This window comes from Ambystoma mexicanum, chromosome 2q (assembly GCF_040938575.1).
Source record: "Ambystoma mexicanum isolate Mex_15411 chromosome 2q, UKY_AmexF1_1, whole genome shotgun sequence".
Taxonomy (NCBI): Eukaryota; Metazoa; Chordata; class Amphibia; order Caudata; family Ambystomatidae; genus Ambystoma; species Ambystoma mexicanum.
Window position 1 is genome coordinate 1,476,077,513 of NC_090924.1, and position 15,462 is coordinate 1,476,092,974.

Below are 15,462 nucleotides of genomic sequence, written 5' to 3' on the forward strand. Positions count from 1 at the left end.
CATGATGCTTCAGCATTTAGCCACTGATGTGTATGCGCCTGCGCATGAATCCTATGTACCTCCATGATGCTTCAGCATTTAGCCACTGATGTATATGCGCCTGCGCATGAATCCTATGTATCTTCATGATGCTTCAGCATTTAGCCACTGATGTATATGCGCCTGCGCATGAATCCTATGTACCTCCATGATGCTTCAGCATTTAGCCACTGATGTATATGCGCCTGCGCATGAATCCTATGTACCGCCATGATGCTTCAGCATTTAGCCACTGATGTATATGCGCCTGCGCATGAATCCTATGTATCTCCATGATGCTTCAGCATTGAGCCACTGATGTATATGCGCCTGTGCATGAATCCTATGTATCTTCATGATGCTTCAGAATTTAGCCACTGATGTATATGCACCTGCGCATGAATCCTATGTATCTCCATGATGCTTCAGCATTGAGCCACTGATGTATATGCGCCTGCGCATGAATCCTATGTATCTCCATGATGCTTCAGCATTTAGCCACTGATGTATATGCCCCTGCGCATGAATACTATGTATATCCATGATGCTGCAGCCACTCATGTATATGCACCTGCCTTGAATCCTATGTATCTCTATGGCACCATTATCTCACAAACGGGTGATAGGACAAACTATGTTGATGAAATGTTTGTTTCCTTATAGGAAACTGTTTCTAAATATTAATCATGGTAAATGTTGAACATAGTAAATGTGGTGTTGTCATTTTATGTAGTATATGACCGACTGATAAGGTGAAATGGAGATTTGAGATTGTATCTGAAACATTGCATGGATATGGAGTCCAGCTGAGTCCTTTACGTCCTTCGCGTCAGGAGTACAAGGTGACGAGTGGGCTGTGCGCATTATTCACTGTTCGTGTTCATCTAGAAGCCGCGTTTGTCTTCGCAAGCAAGCAAGTTTGCAAACTGTTACGCAAGGGAGGTGCGAGAAGCTGTGGAACCTTAACGCCTGTCTTCCGACATAGCAGTTGCGTTGGGTACGTTTGCTTCTCCAGTTTCGCTCGGGGCTGCTGAGTTGCTGTTTTTATTGTACATCCCTGCTAGCAAAGGTTTGCTGGAGGGCGGGGGGGGTGAGAGACGGACTCTGGCAGCTCCTTAAGCTGTCGGGCTTTCCCCCGGCCTCCCAGCCTCAGTGACACTTGTGTTGTTTTGGGTCTGGGTTTCTGGGGGGAGGGAGTGCGCTTTTCAATGTGCCTCCTTTGCAGATCCGGTTAATGGACTCAAGGACTCTAAGACTACAGGTCTACTGCCATACTGTTTATACTGTCTGACTTTGCCCACATAAGGGCTTAATGGGTACTGGATTTTAAAGCTTTAGTTTTAATATTTAAGAACATATGTCACAAAAGCTTATTTGATGTATTTTTTTATTGATTTTATTTTTCTTGTTTTTGTTGTTGTTGTAATAGGTGGAAGTTTTTACCTTTTTATTTAGTATTTTTATCTGCGTTTTAATTTTCTCTCTCCCTAGCAAGGAGGCTGCGAGGGGGTTGCGAGATTTTTCCTCTCCCCCTCTCCTCCCTCTCCTCCTAACCTGGTGTCATACCCCTCCTCAGAGTGAGAGGGCATGAGTTTGTTTTCTCTTCCCTCCTCTCCTCTTCACTCATCCCCTTACCCCCTCACCCCCAAAAAGGTAGAACAACCCAGCGCGATCCGGGTCACCGCATTGACGGTACAGGGCTTTAATTTATTAAGTACCTACTGTGAGTTTTCTGCCACGCTCTGTGCGCTGTGACTTTGACCTCATATTGCATTCAGCTATTTTGGTCAAGTCGACCGGTTGGAGTTTGGGTTTCTGGGCCGTGAGCATAGCCCCAGAACCCCCATATGGGGAAGAGAAAAGCAGGGGATGGAGGGAAGAGGGGGTTGTAGGGAAACGGACAAAAAAGCTCAAAAATGCCCCAACTACAAAAACCGCAAAACTCAAAAAAACTGGGAAATCATCCCCCAATACTGTCCCCAAAGAAGCGAAATTAGCCCCTAATACATCACAAAGATCCCTGGATTCCTACATGGATGTTATGGCCAATAAAATAGTAAACTGCATGAATGCAGCAGGGGCAGCCACAAGAGAGGTTGCCCCCCGGGCAGAGGGACCGGGAAACGAGTGTGTGGGGGCAACAGATATCTGTCCTGGCCCCGTGTTGGCTGGGGGGGCGGTACTCGGCGTCAATAATGGAGGGGGGTAGATCAGGCGCCACTGCCTACCCAGCATCCCAGGGAGGGGGTGCTCGGAACTAATACCCTAGCGTATGAGGTTAGGGAAGCCGCAAGTTTGGATAGCTCCGTAGACTGTGAGGGGGATAAAAAATGGCTTGAGGCACTATTAGATAAAAAACTGAGACCCCTGCAACAGTTGCTGACCTCCTTGAGAGGGTTAAAAGAGGGTGTTTTAAATACTCTTGCAATTATGGATGACTCAATCAGGGCAGTCTCCCTCAAACTGTGTGATTTGGTCAGCATTGTTGAGGAAAGGGGAGTAGTTGATAGGCAATGTCAGTGCCCCACAATTATATCCCTAACTGGCGGTGTTTCCTCTGGTGACAAGGCTTCTGATATACTAGACAGACAATCTGTTGCTGCTGCCATAGGGGAACCAGAGGTGGTCCCTGTCGAACAAGAGGGTTTGAGGGGGTCTGGAAGGGATACATCGGGTAGTAACCAGATTGAAAGTGCATCTGCACTGGGGTCAGGGAGTGGACAGGGGAACGCTACAACCCTAAATTTACCACCAGAAGCAGTCCCCTTTGTGGGGGTCATTACCGGATTACCTGGGCTTCTCTCGGGGAGTTTTAAATCAACGCTTTCCCTGATAAACAAGGCATCCCACTGGATAAATTCGAACCTGATGGGGCCCAAGATTGACCCTAAAATTATCCGTATGGCAAGGCGAGTGGGTTGGGTGGGGAATAGGCCTAAGCGCCTGAATGGGGACTGAATGGGTAACCTTTTCTGACCCACAAATAACTGACTACCTTCTGAACACAAATCTGGCCCGGGGTCTTAAGCCCAATGGTAATAAATTGGTGAGCAAACTTTTTCCCCTGGATAATTTCTATGTCCAGAGCGTGGGGCAGGTGGTGCATAACCAGTCCATGGATAATAGGACTGGCAGGGGTCCTGTCGAGAGGAACACTGCCTCAGTTCGGCCGGGCCAAATTAACCCACTGTTGGCCGGCTGGAGTACCATCCCCACGAATAAGAGACAACGTAATGCTCTGGAGAGGAATGATATGGTCTCCGTGCCAATAGACAATCCCTATGAAATTTTAACGTCCTGTGAGGATGTAGATTGACAAGAGGCTGTGACTGAGGTCAGTGCAACCCTACGAATGCCATCTTCACCTGAGGGAGGTGCTCTAAGTAAGAGCTCGGAGCTACGTCTACTCTCGTGGAACATTGCGGGGTCAACTAGGAAGATGAACCTGGGGCCAGTTATTGAGCTTTTGCAATCAAACTCAGTGATTCTACTCCAAGAAACTTGGGCTATTGAACCCCCACATCTTGATGGTTTTGTTTCCTTTGGTGTCCCTGCAAAGAAAAAGCCGAGAGGCAGATATTATGGTGGCTTGTGTATTTTGATCAAGGCATCCATAGAATGCAGGTTTGAGGTGATTCCGACAGGGCTGGATTTTTTGCAGGTGGTGCTATTAATAGCGGAAAAAGGGAAAGAAATATGTATTATCAACTTCTATAACAGCCCCCATATATCTGATCTTGATTGATTAACTAAGGCCAAGAGCTTTATAGAGGACCTACTGCATAAGGGCAGGAACAAAGTCATCTCTTATGTGTGGGGGGGGGACTTCAACCTCAAAATGGGTGGGGGGCAGTAAGGGACATTTTGGACCCTCATGAAGATATGGTGGAGAATATCCCACCCAGGCGTATGAGGGATGAGAGAACTTGTCAAAAAGGCCTACAGTTCGGCCTTTGGCTGTTGGAATGGGGCTTTCGTATAGTAAATGGCCGCTTAGCTCCAGATATTCCTGGGGAAGTGACCTTTAATAGCCATCAAGGCAGCTCTACCATAGACTATTTTTGTATTTCGGTGAACCTTTGGGAACATGCTGCAAGCTTTGAGGTATCAGCAGACCTCAATAGTGATCATTATCCTATTTGCCTGTCACTCAAGGGCTTGCTGGGGGAAGGGGTCTCTAAGGATATAGCCCCCAGCCCATTGCTGGGAGTGCCTCCGGGCTCAAGAAGAATAAAATGGGGGAAAATCCAAGAGGAGGAGCTGCATTACAAAACAATTGGTGAGAATGAGCCCCTTGTGATGGACATTCTGGGTGACCACTTACATGCAGAGAGTGTAGTTAAGAAATGTGTAGAACTGTCAGACGCTCTCACAACCAAATTCACCATAGTTGCAAGGGCCACGGGGAAGACACTGAAGAGAGGGTGGTTTGATGAGGCATGTAAAAGGGCGAAGAAATCCCTGCTGCGGACACTCAAGGATGTCTTGAGCAGCAGATCTGTGATTGCCATAGCCAGGAAGGCGTATAGCCTTGAACTAAAGAGGAGGAAACTGGAGATGGAAGGGTTAGCGTGGGAAGGTTTTCTGAGTGCTGCTTTGAGGGGGGACCAGAAGGCCTTTTGGGCCTATGTAAAAAATGGGCCGGAGAGTTGTTGGTCCGACGTGGGCAGTGGTACCCATGTGGAAGAAGAAGCCTAGTTAACTCATTTTGGGAGCTTGTTTGGGTCAACAAGTATACAGGTGAACCATGTCTATGCTGGGCCATGCCTGAAATTTGAGGTGGAGGAGACTGAAAAGGCCATTAGGCTTCAAGCGCATAATAGAGCCCCGGGCCCTGATATGATCCCCTCTGATCTATTTCAAGATCCTGTTGACTTATGGGCCCCACTTTTAACGGTGGTGTTTAATGCGTGCCTTCGATCGGGGAAGTATCCCCCCTCCTGGAAAAAGGCGATAATTTTCCCAATTTTCAAGAAGGGGGATATGTCGAGTCCAGGTGCGTATAGGCCAATATCATTGTTGGATTCCTCATTTAAAATCTTTGGAAGAATTCTTTTGGCCCGAATTGAAACCTGGATATGTGAACAGTCTATCCTTTCTGACATCCAATTTGGGTTTCGCCCTGGTGTGGGCACAATGGAACAAAGTCTCAACTTATACCTCTTAGTGGCCAACTCAGTATTTAGCCGGGGTGAGGCAGTTTACCTGGCCTTTATGGACCTGAGCACAGCCTTTGATAAAGTGGACAGAGTTAAACTCTGGGCTGTGCTTGACTTGGGTTGCCCTGGGGATATTTTGAAGGCGCTGGTTGATCTGCATACAGACAACCAGGCATGTGTTCGTAGTGGTCCAAGGGGACATTGCACAGCCTGCTTTCAGGTGGGATGTGGAGTAAGACAAGGCTGTGTGTTGGCCCCCATTTGTTTTTTTCTTTATATTAATGGCCTCTCCCAGGACCTTATTGATACTCTGGCAGACTTCCTGGTTCTGGGGGGTAGGGGCTACCCGGTAATGGCCTATGCTGACGATACAGTCCTTTTAGCAAGAACACCTAGGGCTCTACAGGCCCTGATCAATGCTTATGCAACATTTATGAATAACCTGGGTTTAAAAATAAACACAAAGAAATCAGCAGTCATGGCTTGTGTGGGCAGAAAACGTTCTGCCCCCATGAAGCCAATGCTTTGTGTTGGGGAAATCATACCTAGAGTTAAGGCTTTTGATTATCTGGTAATTAGTTTCTCAGAAGCACTAACCGGTGTAGCCCATGTGGCTAAACAATCAGCCAAGATGAGCCAACAACTAGGGGGCATCTTTAGATTTATGACCAAGTGTAAGGGACAACCACTGGATGTGATTACCAAGATCTACGGAGTACAAACCGTAGCCACCACTATGTATGGTGCGTCCGTCTGGGGTTTCCAGAATGCAGCAGAGATACAAAGGAAGGAGACAAAATTTTTCAAAAACCTGCTGGGACTCCCGCCCAGCGTCTCTGGAATAGCTGTACACAGAGAACTGGGCGTGGAGTTCTGGGAGGATCAGTGGGCAATGGCTCCACTTTTTTTTGGGTCCGGTTATGGGCCAATGAACATGCCTCTCTCTGCCATTCCATGATTCATGCTGTGCTGGGCAGAGATAGATGGAAAAAAATCCCATGGCTTGTATATGTCTGGAAAACTCTGGGGGCAGCTAATTTAAGATCCCTCTTCCCACCCGCCATATTAATTACAAAGAGTGAGGGGGTGCAATATAAAATAGCATTGGGGGAGATTAATGTGAGGAAAAGAATTCTGGAGGAGTATGGCCACAGATCTGGTCAATTCCACACCAGTATTAGCAGGCTCGCAAGAATACAACCCTATCTCACTTGGAGCCCTCACAAAAAGGATAGGTGGCTGATCACGAGGGCACGGTTTGATTCCCTAAGGTTACAAGGGAATACCTACAAATGGAAAGGCTTCCCTGATTCTGCAGGCTGCCCAATCTGTGGTTATCATCTCGAGGATTTAGCCCATTTGTTGTTTTTCTGTACTGGATACGCCGGCATTCGTAGAGCGACCTTGATCCCTGCCCTTAAGAAGACAGCGATACGTTTGCACAGGGCAGCTCTCGTGTTTCTATTGAGTGCCGACACGCCCTATACAGCGTGGGCACTGCTTATGTTTTTGAAGAGAGCGGTGTTCTTTAGAAAGGGTCTATTATTAATGCAGGGAGATGCTAGTTAGCACTCTGAAAAACATTTTTTTAGGGATTTAAAGTTCACCTTTCTTATCTAACTGATACTGCTAGTGTTTTCATGGGTTTTAATCATTCATGTAATTATTTGATCAATGTTTATGGCAGGTTATCTAGGTTACAAATGCCTATGATTTTATTATTAGGATGAGTTTTATGAAATGTAACTTTATTTGTGATTAATCGTGTTTTTTTTGTTGTTTAATGGATTTTTCATAATCCGAATAAACTTGTTTTACTTGACTTGGATATTGTCCAAATAAACGTGATTGATTGGCATGCTTTCTCTATAGCGCAAGCCGATGTTAGCAGTTTCTTCGATGCTGCACTGCTCGGAACAAAGAAAAGTGCTAAAAGAGTGAGTAATTGTGTGCCCTGTGACACTTTGAATAGCTCTTCCTTCTTTTGAAGAAGTGCACAGATAATGGACGGTTAGACTGTGGCCAAAACGACTGCTGTAGACAAGAGTGAGAGGTGGAATGGATGATTTGGTGGCTGTTGCCCTTAAAAAGCCCTACCACTGGTATTACAGCATTTCCAAATCAAGGTCAGAACCCACACGCAGTACCCAGTTATCAAGAAGTATCCCCAAGATTGTGCTAAATGGGCAGCTCAAGCAGGCAGAGAATAGACTAGTCAAGCAGGCAGAGACTAGACTGTTCAAGCAGGCAGAGACTAGACTGGTCAAGCAGGCAGAGACTAGGCTGCTCAAGCAGGCAGAGACTAGACTGTTCAAGCAGGCAGAGACTAGACTGGTCAAGCAGGCAGAGACTAGGCTGTTCAAGCAGGCAGAGACTAGACTGGTCAAGCAGGCAGAGACTAGACTGTTCAAGCAGGCAGAGACTAGACTGGTCAAGCAGGCAGAGACTAGGCAGCTCAAGCAGACAGATACTAGATTGGACAAGCAGGCAGAGACTAGGCTGCTCAAGCAGACAGATACTAGACTGGTCAAGCAGGCAGAGACTAGGATGCTCAAGCAGGCAGAGGCTAGACTGTTCAAGCAGGCAGAGACTAGACTGGTCAAGCAGGCAGAGACTAGACTGTTCAAGCTGGCAGAGACTAGATTGGCCAAGCAGGCAGAGACTAGATTGGTCAAGCAGGCATAGACTAGACTGCTCAAGCAGGCAGAGACTAGGCTGCTCAAGCAGGCAGAGACTAGACTGTTCAAGCAGGCAGAGACTAGACTGGTCAAGCAGGCAGAGACTAGGCTGCTCAAGCAGGCAGAGACTAGACTGGTCAAGCAGGCAGAGACTAGGCTGCTCAAGCAGGCAGGGACTAGACTGGTCAAGCAGGCAGAGACTAGACTGCTCAAGCAGGCAGAGACTAGACTGTTCAAGCAGGCAGAGACTAGACTGGTCAAGCAGGCAGAGACTAGGCTGCTCAAGCAGACAGATACTAGACTGGTCAAGCAGGCAGAGTCTAGGCTGCTCAAGCAGGCAGAGGCTAGACTGTTCAAGCAGGCAGAGACTAGACTGGTCAAGCAGGCAGAGACTAGACTGTTCAAGCTGGCAGAGACTAGATTGGCCAAGCAGGCAGAGACTAGATTGGTCAAGCAGGCATAGACTAGACTGCTCAAGCAGGCAGAGACTAGACTGTTTAAGCAGGCAGATACTAAACCGAAACTGGGCAATAATGGCATAACTTTACAGGCTGGATGTTTCCTGATGGGTAAGATCAGGGATTTGTGAAGGGTGCTCCATAGGACAGTGTTAACTTCATGGTCCTGAATGAGGGAGTGGAGACTATACACATGGAATAGTTAGCCTTAACCACTGCCACAGAACATGCTATTGATGCATCCCCACCGCAACCATGGCAGGCATCCACCATTATTGATTACCGGATTACTGAACTACTGTGGGTCGCAAATGGCCTCAATAACTCTACTAGTGACTTAGAAATGTTCAAGAATGAATTCTCAATTTTTAGCACTGCTTTAAAACTGGATTATTTTTATTTTTTTATTTGGTTTATTTTGTATTGGCTCAAAATGGTTTACAATATAGGAACCCTTTAGCCACAACTTTGACCAAATGTATTAAAATTTAAAATCAGCAAAAGTTCAGAGTTTCTTTCGTCATCCTCCTTTCGTGTGTCTCAGACATTTCCGATCGACTATTCTGCTTTCCCACTTAAATCACCTTTGTCAATTTTCTTGAATATGGCTGACAGGAGTTTGATCAGAGCCAAGATGATGTGAGTGTTTCCTCCTTTCACCAATATTTTCCACCAGTTGTCTCTCCTAAAAAGAATTCTCTCTCCTTTCTCGATGCCAGGCAATTAAGTATCAAGTGTGTCAATGATTTGATTGTGTCCATTCTCTTGCATAATCTACATCTACATGAGTCCTTGTATTTTCTCTTACCTAAGACTTGTCTGATTGGAAAGATATTTAATCGAAATCGCATGTATTGTGATCTAATGAACCAATTAATTGAAAATACTAAGGTATGCAGGTAACACGTTCAGCTTTTGTGCTCCACACGAAAAGTCTTTCTGGTGTTTATATTTTTGTACCCCCTCCTGGGTCTCGATCCAGTCTTTCGTATATAATTTCTTCTTGATTTTACTGGGGTCTCTTATCAGTGTCTCGTCTAATTCATTCAAGTCTTTGATGATTGCCTAGCAAATGTGTTGCCACTCCAATAGTGTATTTCCGCTCTGCTCTTCCAAAAAATGCCTTCTATTAACGATCACGTGTCTTCCGGGAGTGAATAGGAGGTCTCAGCGCCGTAGGTCAGAATAGGTTTTACTTTCATTCGATAGAATGTCAGTAGTGGACTTAAAGTGAATCGGCAGTATCTGTTTAACAGTATGCATCCTTGAACTGCCAGGTTAATCATCTTTTTCCTCAGTAGGTCAACTCTGGGCACCTCGCATCTGCTGGTGTTTATGCAGACACCTAAGTAATTAAATGACTTGACCTCCAGGATTTTTTCACCGTCCAATGACCAAGTTGGCTTCTTCTTTGTGCCTCTGAAATTCGGTGCGCCAAATGTCATGATACAAGATTTTTCTGGATTTATGTTTAAGTTGTTAGTTTCTATGTAGGCTTGGAGGGTCTCAAGTTGGTGCTGTAAACCATGGGAGTCTGATTGATCAGTGCAATGTTGTCAGCGTATAATAATCTCCCAATAGGTAATCCTGCGAGCGTCGGCGGAAAAGCTTGAGTTTGAATAAAGGCGGCCTCCACATCTGACATAAAAGGATTAAAGAGCTCTGGCGCCAACGGGCAGCCTTGCTTCAGGCCTACATTTGTTGGGATGGTCTCCGTCAAGAGGCCTGATTTATCTAATCGTATTCTTATGGATGTGCTCAAGTAGAAGTTTTTTATGTTATTCAGCACTACGCACGGACATCTCCAATCTGCAAGTTTTCTCCATAACATGCGTCTTTTAACAGTGTCGAACGCTTTAGACAGGTCAATAAATGCTATGAATATTTTCTGGCCCTTCTGACGCTCAGTCCATGATTTCAACAGGTTTAACAAAAAGATATTTAACAGGGTCCCAATCCCTTTAACAAAACCAGATTGCCAACGATCTCTGTGGCCCGTGTCAATGCTCCATTTAGAAAGTAATTTTAATACTATTGTCGCAAAGACCTTGCCAGCCACGTCTAGTAGGGCTATCGGACGGTAGTTGTCCAGGTTCATCCTCAATCCTTTTTTAAATATCGGGACACCTACTGCTGACTTCCACAAAGTTGGTATTTTTCCATGAGATCATGATATATTTGAACAAGTGATGGAGAAACCCAGCCCATTGTAGTGGGTTCTCGTTCAACATTTCGTTAGACAGCCCATCCGTGCCTGCGGCTCTTGAATTATTTGCCTTCTTAATGATGTCTTAAATGGATGATACGTCAATATCTAACTGTTCTTCAGAGGTAAGTGTAGCTGTCTCTTCTCAGCCTGACGTTACTTCAGTGTCCTGTTATTTGGCGTAGTAATCACACCAGATGTTAGCGGGGATTGGATTTGCGAGCAGCTCCTCTTGGGGTGTATCCATTTTGTTAATGATAGACCAAATTGCTGCCGTATTTTTCGTTCTGATTTTATTCAACCTTCGTTCTGCATCTTGGTGCAGCATGTTTTTTTTTGTGCAGGTATAACCAATTGCAGTATTGCTGTTTAAGCTCATGAATCCAAAATGTATTTCCACTTGATTTCTTGTTTTTTAGCACTTTGATACTTTTTCTTAAGGATTTTTTCCTTTTCGCAATTTGTGTGTCGTATACTTGATGATGTGACACTGCAATTGTTTTGGTTCCACTTTTATTTTTCGTGACATAGGGCCTCATTACGAGTTTGGAGGTAGCCATGGTGCTACCGCCAAACTCCCCCGGGTCCGGGTTCCTTGAATGAGGAATTACCGGGCCATTCCAACCTTGGAGGACCCGGTAATTCCACATTCAAAAAACCTATAGGGCTCAATGGGAATGGGGAGAGAGCTAATAACGGGCCAATGGACTAACGTTATTAGCTCCCTGGTCCCCTTGCAGGACCCGCAAAGGACGTCTGGTCTGACCAGACATTCAGAGCAGGTTCCGCAAGGGAACCTCGTAATAGGGCGGAATGGGTTTTTCCGGCACCATTACCGGCGCCATTAAACCCATTCCGCCCACCTCGTAATGAGGCCCATAGTATCTGAATGAGGGCACATCATTTATGACTTGTTGGTCATCTTCTTCTTGCATTTGTTAAGTTAACCTTGTTAGTTTCTTATTTCAGGCCAGGCATTTTTTTTCTATATATTTTCAACCTATTTTGCCCTGGGTTCAGTGATATGTTACTCTCGCATGTCACTCCATTGTTATTACTTATACTGTGGCAGGTAAGTTTTATCAAGTTCTGATCGCTTTTGATCATAGGTTGAACTACCAAATGTTTGACTACTACATGTTAGTTGAAGCACATATATAGTCTAAGATGTTCTCACTATAGGTGCCTTTCCATGTTGTCCTGCCAGGGATGTCTCCTTGAGTTATTCCATTTAAAATGGTACAGTCTCTTGATTGGATGGCTTCCCTCCACAGTAAACCTCATTTCTTTTTTGGTAGATACCAGTTGTTCATCTTCAATTGGTTGATTCTTTTGATCTAAGCAGGTGCAATTTAGATCGCCCAGAATTAAGAAGAATGGGTTGTTCCATCTGGTCCTTTGCTTGTCTATTAAATTCACAATTTTGTTTGGTAAATCAATGTGCCTTTGGTTTCCCGGATGCCAGTATATGTTGATTAATATTAACACTCATTGGTTTGCCGAGTTATCCTTTGATAGATGAACTGCCACCAGCTGTATGTATAGCGTCGGGCTTTGAGTGTACAGTAGTGACCAAGCTAAGTCATTTTTAATAGCTGTCAAAAGAGACGACATTGGTCTTCCTTTCAGGCCTTTAATTGCAGGATTCATAAGAACCTGGTAGCCTTCTAGTATTGGGGCTTCACTTAGCTATGTTTCTTGCAGGCAAATGACTTCAAAACCCTCTGGTTGTAATTCCCCTCTTTCAAAAAGGTGGGCGTAGCTTCTGGTGTTCCAGCTAGCTAGAGACCATTCCTGTCTTCTGTTGTCCTTATGGCATTATTGATTGTGATTTTTTTCCACCAAACGTCCGGCCAGCCATTTCCAGTTAGCCTCGTGACCGTCTTTTTGATGATTTTGATTTGATGGCTCTCTTGTGCTACTTTCTTTTGTCAACCTTTCCTTTGTTTCTTTGGTAGTTTTCCCACAGACTTGTGCTAAATCAGCGCTTGCTCGTCGTTGGCCCTCAGAGTAACTCTCAGTTTGTGGCTCAAATTTGTTTTCTTTCAAATCAAATCCCATTGGTTTTAAGTGATGGGCTTCGTCCATCAGCAACTGGTTGACTAAACTCGAAACCGTGTGAATGATCACTTTGTCTGTACGTCTCTCATCAGGGAATTCGATAATTGAAAAGTCTTTTGATGTTACCACTCTCAGTGTTGGTACATGATGAAGCAGTCAAACCAGGTTCGCTCTATTTAAGATTAGACCATCATCATGTTATAGCCTCCTTTCTAGGCCCCACCTTTTGTTGGGATCGACGCCTTTATACTGTTGTTTTTCGACAAATTGGCCTTTCTTTCCTGCCCATTAGTACATTTTTCTTTTTGCTTATCCGGCAGATTCAAGATTAATTTCCTCAATTGAAGTTCTTCCTGGGGACTAATTTGGGGTTTCAGTACCTGCTCTCTAACTGCTTTTTTGCAACTTCTGATTTTCTCTATTCTGCGGTTGATCACCCTTCTCCAATTTCGTGTCTTTGGCTTTGTGTACTTTTGAAGCTCTTGGCTTCCATTGTCGTTAGGATTCTTCTTGCCACTCTACTCTCGGCCGCCTGTTTGCTACCGCCCTGATGAAATGATCTTTGTTAGTTGGTTTGAGCAGACTAACCTCGTCTTTCTCTGACATGTCTCCATCTGGTTGATTGTTGGAGGTTGGATTGTATGTCACTATACTATCGTCAGTAATCATTCTCTCTTCATCCGATACTGTTTAAGTGGAAAGATCCATTAGGTCGATTTCTATCGACTCCTCTTCTCTCAGTTCGTAGATCTCGTGAACATTGGTTTCCTCGGTTGTTTTTCTGTTTTTAGCTAGCTCTGGTTTTTGATGAAGGTACGGCTGCTGTTAGATTTCTGTTTTGGGGGGTATACTTGGTTCTTCAATTTCTTTACAACCACATTCTTGGTTAAAGTTTTCTTAGTGTGGTTTATCTCTGAATTTGTTGGGGTAGATGGTTCCCCCTTCGTAATTTTGTTGTTTTCTTTACTTTTTTGGGTAAATATTTGGTAGATTTTTCGGTCACGATTATCTTTATCAGTTTTATTTTCTTCGATGTTCTTGTTCAGTTTCCTTGGTCTGTTTAGCCCTTTCTTGTTGTTGCAATGGATCTGTCCTGCCGATTAGCTCCGAGTTGATATGTTGTGTGGCTCCCTCATTTATCTGTGTTTGTACTTGTGGCGGTTTTTCCATATTTATAATCGATATGTCCTGGTGTCGATGTTCAGTTTCCTTTCCGGTCTTCTGTGGTGCGAGGGCTTTATCCGTGAACTGGATTACAAGAGGGACAATCTAACAGGATTCCCTAGTCTGCTGTCAACGCCCCCTACCTGACTTGGACTTCCCTATTGCTCAGAGGGTTGTACATCAGGACTAGAGCAAGTTGACCCCTACGGTCCATTGCTCTTCTGGTCTGTTACTGGCCATGGCCTTCTCTTTCTCACGCCCTCCAGGAGTTTCTATTGGCAATCTGCTCTGGTTTGTCCTAAAGGTAAGAATGGTCAATGCATGAGGTCTCCCCTCTCTGCTTTCCACACTCTCCTTCACACTGTCTCTCTCGCCTCTCCTGATTCTTCCTCTATCCTACTGTTTCAAATACTCTGTCATTCTCCTGTCTCCCATCGTTAACTGTCTGATCTTCTCTCTTGCCCTTATTACTCCCCTCTTGCTCTCTTTTGCTCCTACCTTCTACAAGCCTTTCTTCCTCCTATCTCCCCTAAACTCTTGCTCTCACCCCTCTTCTATCTTCTCCCTCTCTCTCTCTTTCCTTCCAATATTTATCACTCTCCTTCTTCCTGCCTCACTCCTTCCCACTACTCCCTTCTACTCCCCAACCTCTCCTCCCCTACACTGGCCACTTCTCTCTTTCACTTTCACTTCCTCTCCCTCTTTCAGTCACTCTCGCTCTCTCTGACATAATTGTTCTCCCTAGTCTCCCTCTATTCTCACTATCTCTTATTGATCTCTCTCTCTTTCTTTCTCCTCTCTTTCTCTATCTCCCAGCAATAGTTCCTGCACTCCTTCCTACATCAATGAGTCAACTCTCCCACACTTGGTACAATTCTCTCTCACACACAGTACCTCATTTGTGCTCTATTCTACAGTCTCCAACAGGTCCCAACACACACCACTCCTGCTCCTGACCTCCACCTGGTCCTTTGGTCTGCCACTTCTCCTCCAGATCCCTTTATCCCCCTTCTACAATTGGTCCATGTCTGTACCTGACCTCTCTTCTTTCCTTTCCCCTGGGGACTGGATCATTTTTCAAAGACTCTTTAGCCTCACCCCTTTTTTCCTGCATAGGTGTGTGTGGGGTTGCTGTGTTCATGCCTGTTAGGCAAAGTTTGAATGCAGTACCCTCTGGGAACACTACAAGCAACTATGACTACAGGTATAGGCAACCCAACCTTTGGTATAAGCTTGTACTACACAGTTTTGGTAGCGTGTTGAGCAGCCAGGCTTATCTCAAGAGGGGACATGTAAGCAGTAGTGGAGTTACACAAAAATTCACAGTTATAGGTATTCAAATAAACTTGTACACTCAAGGCTTCTTTCAAAAACAATTATTAATTTATGTATCAGTCAGTTATGAAGCCTTCTTTAGAAGGGAGCAAAATACTAGTAACACATACATACACTTCATTACTGTACACTCTGAGTTTCCGAATCAGACAAGACCCTTTTGGGATGGCCCACAAACACATCCTACACCCACAGGTGACTTCAGTAACAAGGGTGCTGGGGACATTAATAGCTTACTGTTGACATTCAGAACACTCTTAAAAAGTTGGTAAAAGGCAAAGATTATTAGAACACAAGAATCATCAATTTCTTAAGGAGGGCAAATACTTTCAGATAGCAATAGAAGTGGCATTCAATGCCATAGGCTAAGCCAAAGTCAATAG

The 15,462-nt window shown here is 44.9% G+C and overlaps 1 pseudogene; it reads left to right on the top strand.

The window, feature by feature from the left end:
* LOC138568904 (zinc finger protein 91-like) overlaps window positions 1-15,462 on the top strand; it is a 429,258-nt pseudogene that overhangs the window by 255,070 nt on the left and 158,726 nt on the right.